The sequence below is a fragment of the Sardina pilchardus genome, chromosome 22 (genome assembly GCF_963854185.1).
Source record: "Sardina pilchardus chromosome 22, fSarPil1.1, whole genome shotgun sequence".
NCBI lineage: Eukaryota > Metazoa > Chordata > Actinopteri > Clupeiformes > Clupeidae > Sardina > Sardina pilchardus.
In genome coordinates, this window is record NC_085015.1 from 19,010,038 (window position 1) to 19,022,801 (window position 12,764).

Sequence of the window (12,764 nt, forward strand, 5' to 3'; positions counted from 1 at the left end):
TGTAGTCATTGATGTTGTTGACTTTGTTCCACTCCAGCTCTAGAGTCTCAGAGCGGGATATCACAGTTACCAGAGTAACATCAGAGGGAGCTGAAGGGAGGGACAGACAACAGATAGAAACACAGACAGGTGGACGGCCAGGTCACAGCAAAGACACCAATATAGACATTTTAAACATGAACACTGCAAGTGATTTTCAGTTAGTTAATTATAGAGGGATGTCAGTTACTCATATTGGGGAAATACTTTTTGTTATAAAATTGACATTATCAGTTTTCTGAGAATGATATACTAGTGAAATAAATCAGGAGGGAACTTACTTGTAACCCCAAAGAAGGCAAATCCTGTACTTCTCACTCCCTCAAACACAGTGAAGAGAGTGAAAGAGTATTTTGTCCCAGCAGAGAGAGACAAGACTGTGTGCTTCACTGTGGTCCCTGCATCTGATCCAGTGATGATGTTCTCCACTTCATTGCTGTCTCTCAGTATGTAATTATTGATGTTGTTGACTTTGGTCCACTCCAGCTCTAGATGAGTCTCAGAGCGGGATATCACAGTTATCTGAGTAACATCAGGGGGAGCTGAAGTGAGGGACAGACAATTAGAAACACAGACAGGTGAATGGCCAGGTCACAGCAAAGACACCAATACATATTTAAGACCTGAATTCTGTGATTTTCAGTTAGTCAATTATAGAGGGATGTGAATTAATAATATTGGAGAAATAGTGTTTGTGAAAAAAAAACTAGATGTACCTCAAAGCAATACAACATGTGACAGCCGTGGAGTCCTGCACATTCTCTCTGCAAAAACGAATCACGCTTAATTCCATCTCCTACACCATCCCCTGCTGCAACTTTTATTGATGTAAATGAGTGTGTGCCTATGTGTGCTTGCTTTTGTGTATGTTTGCTTCTCTGTCTGTGAGTTTTCGTTTGTGTGTGTGGTGGGGGTAAAGGGATGTGTGTGTGTGTGTGTGTGTGTGTGTGTGTGTGTGTGTGTGTGTGTGTGTGTGCTTGCCTGCGTTTGTGTGTGTTTTAGGTGTCTGTGTGTGTGTATGTTCACTTGTGAGTGTGTCTGTGTGTGTGTGTGTGTGTGTGTGTGTGTGTGTGTGCATGTTTCGGTATGGGTGTGTGTGCATGCATGTGGGTGTGTTTGTGCATGCATGTGTGTATGTGTTTATGTGTGTGTGTAACGGGTGCTAGCTGGTTAGCTATGCGGTGGAACGTTAGTAAAACCTCACTCCCCGACACTTCAAGAGCGCTGCTGGCATGAAAGCTAGTAGCCTGGGCTTTTAGCTGGATTGTTAGCGCGCTCGACTCCCGATCCGAGGTGCTGCTGTCTCGCGGGTTCGAGTCCGGGCGTGTGCAGGGCTGGACCGCGGTGGTTCCACACAACGCAGGTTACATTGGTGCCGTGACCCGGATCGGGAGTGAGGTTTAGGGGGGTGAGTGTAACGGGTGCTAGCTGGTTAGCTATGCGGTGGAACGTTAGTAAAACCTCACTCCCCGACACTTCAAGAGCGCTGCTGGCATGAAAGCTAGTAGCCTGGGCTTTTAGCTGGATTGTTAGCGCGCTCGACTCCCTATCTGAGGTGCTGCTGTCTCGCGGGTTCGAGTCCGGGCGTGTGCAGGGCTGGACCGCGGTGGTTCCACACAACGCAGGTTACATGTGCGCATACAGATGCATGTGTGCATGCTTATGCCTGCCTGTCTACTGTGTGTGTATGTGTGTGTCTTTGTGTGTGTGTGTGTGTGTGTGTGTGTGTGTGTGTGTGTGTGTGTGTGTACACGTGCATGAATGTGAGTGTGTGCGTACCGACTGTGCACAGTGTACAGTCACTAAATGTACACTATATATTCATTTATTGAATGGTCCCCCATGAAAAAACTTGGTGTACAGTCAGAGGGTGTCATAATGATTCTACACTTTCAAATTTCGTGCAGTTTTGAATCTGTCAACCAAAGATACCTGTGATTGCAATGCCTTATTTTTGCTTTTTCATTTTTGATAAGATAAGATAAGAACATGAACATGTGCCAAAAATGACCTCCTATGTTTTCATGGCATTCAGAGTGAGGGCATTCTGTTCAGCCCATTGGACCACTCTCCTCACACTCTCGTAGTAGAGGTCAGGCTGCATCTCCCCTGTCATCAGCGCCACCAGTACCGTATCGTCAGAAAATTTGATGAGATACTGTCCAGGGGTATGGTGCAGTCGTTGGTGTATATTGTAAAGAGCAGAGAGGGTGTCATAAGGCGGGGATCACACTAGCCAGCGGCAAGCGGCAGGTTTCCTATTGTTCTCTATGGTTCGGCAGCGGAACGGTGACAACGCTGGCGTAACGCTAGCGTTGAGCAAACTGTGAGTTGAACTTGGTTCAACTTTGAAGCACAACGCTCGGCTCGTCACAATCAGCTTTGGAATGTTTAGGTATTTTAACCAATTAGATTCGTCTAAGGACGTAGCAACAAAGATTGAACTTAGGAACGAGATAGAATGTTTAGATTTATTATTATGGTCTGAGCGTTGCGTTACGCTTGCCGCTGCCGCTGCCGCTTGCCACTGGCTAATGTGATCCCCGCCAAGGTCCTACACTTCCAATTTCGTGCAGTTTTGACCATGTCAGCCAGAGATAGGCCTACCTGCGATTACAACACTTCATTTTTGCTTTTTCATTTTTCACTAGGGGGCGCTATACATGAAATGAGTGGTTATGGCTATGGCTATCCATGTGGGGCTACATGCCCACCAAGTTTCGTGCACCCCAGTCTTTCAGTCTCCCGGGAATCCTTGACGGAAATTTGGCCCACAAAAAAAAAAAAAAAACTGACTAAACCTATACTGTATGACCGCTGTTTTACTGCGCGGCGGTCATGATTAACATTATCTAAAAATGATTTGTGAACATTTCTGTCTCTGCTCCATTGCTGTATCTCAGTATGTAATAGGGGTAACACTTTAGTTTAGGGTGTCGCTGTTACAGTGTACCTAATTAGGTACAGCGGTACAACCTGTGTAACAACATGTACTATCAGGCACTATCATTACATTTGTGGGTACCTACATATAGTTGTTACATTGTAATACTGAGTGCTACAAAACTTTGCCAATTTGCCGACATTTTTCATCAAAGGCAAAGGGCTGACCTGAGACCTGCTGGATGGGGTAAATCTGGTCATGAAAGATTTATTAGCCCTCCATTGCATTACGTTGCCATATGGCAACACATCATTTATAGTGTTTCTAATTGGCAGTAACACAAAACCTATATTTAACTATTATTATTTGCAAAAGGGGATTTAAATTTTGATTTAAATAAATAATTGTTAGGTCACATGACTAGGATATATTGTTAATACTTAAGAGAGGCACCTAGGTGACCAACACCACCTACAGTGGGTACGGGTTGAGAATGCACCTTCTACCGCGGGATAGAGAGTCCAGAATGAATTTAATCGAGTCCGTACCTTTCCGGAAATGTTAGTAAAGTGTTGTTAAAGCGTTGCCAGCTGCAGCAGCGACATTTCCGGAAAGGTACTGACTCGTTTAAATTCATTCTGGACTCTCTATCCGACCACATAAAGACGTGGGGATACTTTGGTTTGGCTTTAGGGACCCTCTACTCACTACCACGTAAGTGTAGTGTTGTTTGGAACAGTAGAAGAGGTATAAAAATAGCGTTTTGTAGCGGTGAAAGGACACGCCCCGGTCACTTCCAGGCTAACGAGTTTTGGCCAAAAACGGTGAATTCGAACTTTCTCAAAATACACCCGAATGACATGATTTTGGTGTCAACTCAACGTATGTACTCCCAATAGTCCGAAAAATTGATCTAAGGTGCATTTCACTCCGGATTATCCCTTTAATATGAGGTATTGATTAATTGAAAAGGGAGTGCATTAGATGAAAGAGAGAGAAGAATGACACAAACTAGGCTACACAACGTCCATATACCATAAAATCTTGATAGATAGCTCAGGGATTTAATTGCTTTAATCACCCAATTGAACCTGCTTATACAGTGAGGAGAAAATGTATTTGATACCATGCTAAAGTTGTCTTAATGTCTTAATTAAAGAAACAGTACAAATAAAACCGCTAAGTACACTCATTTTCTTTGTGATTGAAGAATATATAGTAAATAAATAAATGTTCTTACTAAATGCTAGGGGGAAGGAAGTATTTGACCCCCTATGAAACCCTGTGTGAATTTAACACATACTGTAGGGTTACCAGGGGCTGGCGGATTTTTTTTTTTTTAAGGCCAGCTATTTCATGTATCCAGGATATTATGCATCCTGATAAAGTTTCCTTGGCCGTTGGAATTAAAATAGACCCACATCATCACATACCCTTCACCATAGCTAGAGTTTGGCATGGTGCTTTTTCCAGTAGGCCTATTAGCCTGTTTGATGCTCATTGAGCTAAATGTAGCAGATAACAGAGTCTAAGTATATCAGACTCACCTGCTAGATTTATTGGTACAGCTGTGGTCGTTGTTGTTGGATTTATAGTTGATACATTCCTTGGTGTAGCAACAGAGCTGGCGGTGGATTCAGACTGGAAGAGGGATCATGAATAATCATATGAGAAGATAATGAAACATTTACCATCCATTACAAACTCCTACTTGAGATTGATTGCTTCAGATAAAGAAACATGAAAGAAAGGAATTTCTTTTGGAAATTTATCTTAATGCCTTCAATGAAAAAATGAGGAACTATTCAACCTTTAAGGACATCAATTTTCTTTGTGAATGAATAATGTATTGTAAATAAATAAATAAGGCATTAAGATCAATTTCCAAAAGATAATTTTATACGGTCAACTTTAACATAGGGCACTGTTACTCATGACAAATTATATCATCCCATACATTTTGTTACAGCTAGTCAAAATATTGTAGACATTTTCATTGAACTGAATAGGTGATCCCAATGTTTGGAGGTTCAAAATTCAAGGAAAAACACTAGAAAAAACTACTACTGCTAGTGGTCACATGTTTTGTGGCTCTGATCCACATAATTTATTCCAGAAGAACACTCACTTTTCCTAACAGGACTGAATTGTAACTAAATGCTAGCAAGTTACATTGCTTATAACAACTTCCTATAGCAGCCAGAATTTAATTCATGCCCTTTACTCTGGCCAATAGGACACTAACTGGACCTGCACCTTGCTATCTTAATTCCATGATCCAGCTCTCGCCACTGTAGTCTACAGTTAGCTGTAGTGGGTAGAATAGAATAGAATATATACTTTTTTGATCCCGTGAGGGAAATTCAGTTCTCTGCATTTAACCCAATTTAACCGAATTAGTGAACACACAGGACACAGTAAACACACAGTGAGGTGAATCACACAACCCAGAGCAGTGAGCTGCCTGCCCAACCAGCGGCGCTCGGGGAGCAGTGAGGGGTTAGGTGCCTTGCTCAAGGGCACTTCAGCCGTGGACTGGTCGGGGATCGAACTGGCAACCCTCATTATAAGCCCGAAGCCCTAACCAGTAGGCCACGGCTGCCCCATATACTGTGATGTGGTAGTTAGTTAGTTAATGTTCTTGTCTATTTTAAGTGGGTACACTGAGAGGGTGATGCTTTTTAAGTGCATATTGCATAGTCCTGCGTTTCACAGACTACACCACAGCCCCTCACCCACTCTGACCCTCTTTGTTCTATTTTGGGATCTTCAAAAAAGTGTCAAAAAGACTCATCTGTTTACTTGTATTTAAGTATTTTATTCTCACACAGTTGTTTGCATATTTATGAATATAGCTATTGTTATTATTCTGTAAGACATGATGTTGACTATGACTTTAAACGGTTAATTTGAAGGTTAATATTATGTTTATTGATGTCATTGTAATTCAAAAACATCTACAGTACCTATAACCATAAGCATAAACAAATAAAGATATAAAGTTAGCCTTGAATGAATAAATGAATGAATTAATGAATTAATGAAATGATTAATGAATGTATGAATGAATGCATGCATACATTAGGATTATGGTAGGATAATCAATGATAATCATGATCATCAAATAAATTCAAGCCTACCAAACAGATAAGCTTTTGGCGTGCTATATGAACAGGTTACACGCTTTCATTTCAGTCTTTAATATTACATTACATTACATTAGCAGACACTATTTTTTTGTCCAAAGTGACTTATGTCAACTATATTACATTGTCCCTTGGGGTTAAGTGCCTTGCTCAAGGGCACAATGGTGAGAGCTGGGAATTGGACCGACAACTTTCTGGCTACTGCACCGCTACACTACCACCGCCCCAGATTAAGCAAATACAAGTGCATTAATACAAAGTCTGAATACACTATTCATGGAAAATTAACTTACGTAATGGATGTAGTAAACAATTTGAATGTTTCAAAAGCTACCTTGGAAAATACCAGGGCTAAGATTTGCAATTACTTGAATATGTAATGTTAATGTACTATCATGATTGGAGTTTCTTTTGGTGGCAATGTCATAATCCACCACACAGCATAATAGTAAAGGAAGATTGCTTACCCATACATGAGCAGTACATAGACAGAGCAGCCACATCGTATTCCTCATGGTTAACACCACTTCTGTTCTGGTTTAGCTTACCCTCCTTCGTCTTTTTCTCTGATGTACTTTTAAACCTGCATTTTGTTGTCTGTGTATGTACTCTGCACAATGACAATACAGTTTAATAATCTAAAATAGAATCTAATCTAAAAGTAAAATAATGATCCCTCAACTATTTAACAATAAAGAGTTAGCTATGTTGAGCGAACTTGGTCTTTTCTCACCTGTATGTCTACTCAAGCCCTGCTGTCAGATCAGGATGACTAATAAGCTGGGAGTTTAGGAGCAGGATCGGGACAAAGGTCACCTTCCTCCTCTGGGTCTTAAAGCCTTGACACAACTTGAAATAAAAATATCGTAAACCTATATTTAGTAGCAAAAAGGACAAAAACAAAAATAAAAATGTTGAGTGTTTCATGGATAATATATTGTGCCAGCAACATGTTTTAACATGTTTTTATGTGCATCCCAAAAAATAAGATCAGCTGACTATCTGAACATACTGAATCTTGGGAAAAAACGAATGCAACGTCGAACAGAAATAAATGTTGTGGCACTGCTGAAGCTTGTGGAAATGATGCCGACGAATATGTACTGTAATCAAAGCTAGACACGCCAACCAAATATTAGCGTGTGTGACCTTTTTTTTTGGCCAAGCAGCTGCTGCAGGAAGTACATCCTCTGCTGTGCCTTTTTGGTCAGGGCGCTGGTGTTCAGCTCACACCTGAGATCCTGGGTGATGATGATGCCGAGGCAGCAGCAGGACTCCACAGAGTCTACAGAGGAGCCACACGGGGTGATGGGGGCGGATGGGGCTATTGTTCTTCCTAAAGTCCACAACCATCTCCACTGTCTAGACTAGAGCATTTAGCTTCAAGCTGCAGTATTTTGTTTGCACAGGCAGCAGATGGTCAATCTTCCACCTGTAGACAAACTCACCGCTCAGAGATGAGCCCAATGAGGGAGGTGGCATACACAAACTTAAGGAGCATGACTGACTGGTGGCTGGAGGTGCAGCTGTTTGTATACAACGAGAAGAGGGGAAGCAGTCTTGAGCGGAACCGATGTTGATGGTTCAGGAGTCAGAGACATGGGGTTAGTGTTCCACCTGCAGGTGGAGTCAGGTACATGCAGCTGGGAGAGCTTGTCCTGCAGCAGAGCTGGGATGATGATGTTGAAGGTTATTTATTTATTTATTTATTTCTGAAATGGTTTGTTTCTTGACTGAATGTTTTGTTGTTGATTTTAGGTGATCTTGAGTGTCATAAATTCATTATTATTATTATTATTATTATTAGTAGTAGTAGTAGTAGAAGTAGTAGAAGTAGTAGTAGTAGTATGTTGTGTTACATACAGAATCTATTGGCTGCAGTTTTACACCAAAGTGCACCATGAACCTTGCCTCCCACATGCTTTTTCACTTCAACATATAAACTATTTCTAAAAAAAACAAAAAAGGAGTTCATCATGTCAGACCGAAGACATCAACTGACTACAGATTTGCAAAGTAAAAAAGCACAGTGATTTTATTCAAACCTAATGGTTAAGTCAGAGAAGTCACTTCTCCACAGTAAGGCTGCCGTGCTCAGACTTCCTAAACTCATGACTAATCAGGAAACCACAAAGTTAATTTGGTTGCATTTATTTTGTTGATTTGTAAAACCACAGGTCACATCATGTCAGACCGAAGACATCAACTGACTACAGATTTGCAAAGTAAAAAAGCACAGTGATTTTATTCAAACCTAATGGTTAAGTCAGAGAAGTCACTTCTCCACAGTAAGGCTGCCGTGCTCAGACTTCCTAAACTCATGACTAATCAGGAAACCACAGTTAATTTGGTTGCATTTATTTTGTTGATTTGTAACCTTACCTTGATTTGTTACAGTACCTTCTGAAAACCAATACCTATTGATTGGCTTATGAAGACTAGATATTGATGATCTTGTCCTCCTTTTCTCTCCATTACTGTTTCACCATCATTATTGCATTCAGTATGTTAATGAGCCCCTTATGTGATAAAAGTCCTGAGAATAATCAGAACATTTCTGTAATACTGTCAACATGTGCCCAGAGCGGTAGATAAAACAGAGTGGCGACACTCCCATAGACCTCCATAGGAAAAAATGGCAGCACTTTTTCCAGGCTATTTCCTCGTTATGGGACTTTTGGAACTATTTACAGCCAATCTCTTGGTCAGTAGTCAATGAGTTAATTGATTACAACTTCCAGCATCCAGAAGTACATCCCACCCTCCTGCGATTCAGCCATTCAGCACAGGTTTTTTGGAACTTTTGATCGTGTGGCGGTGGCTCTCTCTCTATGGCTCTGCATGTGCCTATTCAGTTAACCTTGGATTCAGAAACTATTGGGTCTTTGAGGTTTTTAAAAAAAAAAAAAAAAAAAAAAAAAAAAAACTGTTTATAGCTGTTTTTCAGTTAATGGGTCAGGGTTGAACTCACTGGAGAGTAGCCTATGTGTCATTAGCTTGAAATAGCTTTAGAGTATGTGTCAGTAGGTTGAATCCAAGATAAATATCAGGCTAAACTCGTGTAAGAAGCAAATTCAGTATGGTACATAATCAGTTAATGCTTTGTTGACAACAAGTAGGCCTACACAACAGTATGCCAAATAGCCTACGCAAAGTATCTCAAGTGACGTCATGGGAACACTCAAAAGAAAGTACGACTGGCTTTAACTTCTGTGCCATGTCAACTTTTCACCAGCAGATGGAAGCACTATACAACTGAACTAGTGTTCTCTGTGATGTCAGTTCCAGTGCCCTAACCCAGAACATGTAATTGATTATGGGAAATATCTCCACACATGCTGCTACCTAATTGCTTGTGCCTCTGTGAAATTGATGTGGAATCATATCCAGAGAAGCTCCACAGACAGAATATATTTGGGATTCAGAAAATAACACACATCATATCTGACTTACGATGTAATCATTAACCTGCATTACAGAAAGAAAAGAGCAATCCCCAAACTCAAAGACCCATTATCAAGCAGAATTAAATGAGTTATGCCTCAGGAAACCATATTTTTCTAAGTGGCTTTGAAAGTATGTCCGTATGACAAATGTCCCAAATGTCCCTGCATATAATGACCATAATAGAAAGGGTCAGAGGGTAGATCAATTAGAGAATGATATCATTTGTTCATCACAAATGCTTTGATTTATTATGCTTCCCTCCCAATTAATACACCTGGAGGATGCATTCCAATGTTGGCCAATCAGAGTGCAGTCAATTGTGCATATACAACTTAGTATCAAAATAAAAGCTCAGCTGCAAAATCAACCTATTTTTTTTCCTGTAGTGTTTTCAGAGCATAAAAGAACAACATGAGCCTGGGTATTACTTATTGTCAATACAAAACTTCTAAGGAAATTATAAAAGATACATGGCATAGCTCTTTTAAAACCAAACTGAAAAATAAACAGTATTAAAAGCAATTTGTTGAGTACAGTTTTTTATTATCATTTCATAGGCTAAACACAGACGGTAAACAGTTACAATGAATTATGCTGAAAACGATATAGTGTCATTATAATAATACAATGATATAATGTCATAACACTGTCATATTTCAATGTACAACAGTTGCTGCAGTTGTTTTTGTCTGCTTGCTTGCTTGTTGTTCTTGTTTGCAGTGGATAAGAACTCTGTTTGTTGTATAGTACTGGATTCTTTGCAGTTAACTTGCAATAAATGTTTGTGTGGTGTCTCACAAACCAACACGATGACTATGTTAAAAAGATCCCATTGAAGTCAGGAGACCCAGCAGCATGATGACAAGCTCTGGTACCCAGATCACCGCTGAGGGGAACAGCCAAGAACACAAGAACACAAGAGATATCATTACACCCCAGTTGAGCTGATACAGCATCACTGTTGATTCACAAGGGGGAAAGCAAAATTGGTACTCCAAAATTGACACGGCATGACAAAAACTAACAATTTTAGCTTATAGCTCCCTGGGAACCTGAAATCAAAGGGCTCATTGCAGATGTTTTGCAGATCCATCAGACTTCCAATTTCAAAAAGCAACTGGGCCAATCACAACCCCTTTTCAAATATGAGGCAGATGTTACACAGTGACAGAGAGAGCAGCACCGTTGAGCTGAGTTGACTTTTGTATCTTAAAATCCTGTGCTTCCCAACAATTGGGACCGTGCATCAATTCTTTAATATCCTCCTCTGTGTAAATTTGCATGCGTCAAAGATGTGCATAATTTGCACAGAGGAGCATACCACTTGCTTAAGCCTACAAAACCAAGTCTCTAAAAATGTAACCACTGATTACACGCTTTGGAAAATCAAACATCAACCGATAGGACCCATAACAATTCAATTGTAAATTAGAAATGTGTCTGAGTTTGCCAGTACTTACTTGCACTTGTTGTGTGACAGCTGATCCACTGAGTTGGACCCCTTAAAGCTCCAGAAAGTGATGTGACGCTGACTTTGTAGGTCTGAGAGGGCTCAAGTCCAGCTATCTTAACATCTGTTCTCCATACTAACTGAGACCCTATACCTGTCACATTCACCTCTGCTTCAGTCCAGAGACCAAATGGTTCCTCCCACTTCAAAAACACAAAATAGTCTCCGCTTTCACAGGACAAATTGGTCACCAGAACACAGTGTTAATTAAAAACAATGCTGCTACTCTAATTCCTCCTATTACTCACTTAGTAAATCTTTCCATATCACACAGTTTTTTCCCAATGACTGGAAACATGCAATTGTGACCCCTATCTTCAAATCTGGAGACCACCATCTAGTCACTAACTACAGACCTATAAGCATACTGCCTGTTGTCTCAAAGGTTGCAGAGAAAGTGGTCATAAAACAACTTACTGACCACATTAACAGCTGCAACCCTGGTTTAAACCCTGCCCAGTTTGGCTTTAGAACACACTACTCCACAGAAACAGCCATCCTACACCTAACTGAGCAAATTAGATCACACCTTGACAAAGGAGGAGTTGTTGGAGCTGTATTCTTGGACCTGCGTAAAGCCTTTGACACTGTTAATCACAATGTTCTAATGTCCAAACTCAGCAACTTCAAACTTTCGTCTAACACACTTGCTTGGATATCCTCATACCTATCCAACAGAACACAGTGTGTGAAGATCAGAGATGTATGCTCTAGCAACCTGAAGTGCACAATGGGTGTACCTGAAGGATCTGTGTTAGGCCCTCAACTTTTTAGTCTATACATCAATGACCTGCCACAGTACTGTCATGGTGTAGAGGTACAATTCACTGAATTCAAATATCTTGGGGTTACATTAGACTCACATCTCAATTTCAAAAAACACATTAAAGGGTCACTGCACCCTAAAATAGGTTTTTTGAGCTGTTGATTGATTGAAAATACTCATAAGTGGTGAACTGTACTATTACCAGGGTTAATATTGACAAAAATCGTGTTTCTCGACAAAAGTAACATTTCGTCTGATTTTGCATTGGAGATATTGCTCTCTCGTGCATACTACCGTTTGAAAACATGCCATGGCATGTTGGTCCAAAATACTATTGGAATGCTGACGTTGTCCTGCACTTCTAGTCCGACACTACGTCACCGGGTCGTTACAAATTAGGACTGAAACGCCCCAACACCTGCTGCCCTGATTAGCCTACCTGTGATAAGCCATGTCTGCAGCATTTATTCCCAGATTGACACGAAATCACCATGGTTGATTGGTTGCAGCAGTGCTGCACTCTCTCTCCAAATTTCCGAACGTCTCGCCCATTTTCAAAGCCGTTTTCAGAAATGTGAAGTGGGTGGAGTTATGGGGTGAAGTGAGTCACTTCACCCCATAACTCCACCCACTTCACATTTCTGAAAACGGCTTTCAAAATGGGCGAGATGCTCTGAAATTTGGAGAGAGAGTGCAGCACTGCTGCAACCAATCAACCATGGTGATTTCGTGTCAATCTGGGAATGAGTGCTGCAGACATGGCTTATCACAGTATACTGTAGGCTAATCAGGGCAGCAGGTGTTGGGGCGTTTCAGTCCTAATTTGTAACGACCCGGTGACGTAGTGTCGGACTAGAAATAAAGTATCTATCTATCTATCTATCTATCTACCCGCTTTGAGAATGATATCATGTCAGAGCTTCTGTTAGAGCTGTCCATTTCAGTTACACACATCTCTTTCAGTCCGATGCC